We start from the raw sequence: 1,333 nt of genomic DNA, 5'->3' as shown, positions 1-1,333 counted from the left end.
AGCAGGGGTGGGCATCCACCCAAAATCATCACAAAACAGCCATGATGGAGAGAAGGCGAGAGTCTGTGCCCTGGTTGTGCCTCCTTGGCAATGCCCTCCCTCAGCCCATGTTTCCCACTGCTGCCAAAAACACAGCCAAACAAAAACTGGTTTTGGAAGATGCTGCTTTGGGGGAAGAAAAAGCAAATGAGGAATCACTGTGCACCAGTCCTACAATCAACCTCCCTCCTTCCCACCTCCTCTGAGCTCCCCCAAACCAGCCTCTCCCCAAATCTCCCCAGATTACACCTGGCAGAGTAAGGGGATGGCAAGGAAGCATAATAAATAAATAATAATAATGACAAAAATCCACCCCCCTCTCCACCCCTTACATAACCAGCATTGTCTTAATCCTACAGGTGCTTTGCAGAAGTAAAAAGGATTTGTTCCTTCTGCAAATCCTTTTTTTTCCTCCTTTTTCTTTCTTCTTTTTTTTTTTTTTTTTTGGTGACTCATCCTTATCCACCCGTGGACACACCACAGGGAGGCTGGGGGCAGCTGTGCAGGGTCTGGGAGGCTGTGTAACCCCTCACTACATCCCTTAAACCTCTCTGGGGTTCAGCTCCCCTGTCCTGGGGTTCTCTCTGTCCTGAATCCTCTGGCAGGAGAAGGTGTTCAGAGATGAGCCCCCAAAATCCAGCAGGACAGGAAAGGTGGGCTCTGGGGCTGGACCCCAAACATCCCCCTGGAGCCCACTCCAGTCACACTGCGCTGCCTTGTGACCCCTGGGAACGTGGGAGTGCGGGGGGGGGGTCACCCCAAATCCCCTCTCCTGTGCAGCCTAACGATGAGTATTGGGCTGGTAGATGGGGTGAGAAAAGGCTGCCCCCCCTTCTCAAGGCACGGGGATGCCCTGCCAGGATTTGCGAGTCTTGGGGTGTCCCCTGAAGGTTTGATGATCTGGGGATTTGGAGCTTCCCCCAAGCATTTGGGGTGGTGCCCAAGGATTTCAGGTGTCCCCGGGGGATTTGGGTGCCTATCCGAGGATTTAGGACCCCCTTTGAAGATCTGGGGTTCCCCCTGGGGTTTGGGGCGCCACCCGAGGACTGGGGGTGCCCGTGCGAGGATTTGGGGGAGGCATCCGAGGATTTGCGGCGCCACCGACATTTGGGGCGCCCCCACTGGCACGGCCTCCACCGCAGCCCACGTGCTGGGTGGGGGTGGGTGCCCCCGGCCCCGGGGGTCCCCCAGCGCGGTGCGCTGCGGATCGCGGGGGGGCGGCGGGCGCGGGCAGGGCCCTTTAAGGCGGCGGGGGCGGGGTGGGCGGTGCGGGAGGCGGCGCTGCCGGCAGGGC

The sequence above is a fragment of the Myiozetetes cayanensis genome, unplaced genomic scaffold (assembly GCF_022539395.1).
Source record: "Myiozetetes cayanensis isolate MyiCay16 unplaced genomic scaffold, myiCay2020 scf27, whole genome shotgun sequence".
Lineage (NCBI taxonomy): Eukaryota > Metazoa > Chordata > Aves > Passeriformes > Tyrannidae > Myiozetetes > Myiozetetes cayanensis.
This window is presented reverse-complemented; position numbering follows the sequence as displayed.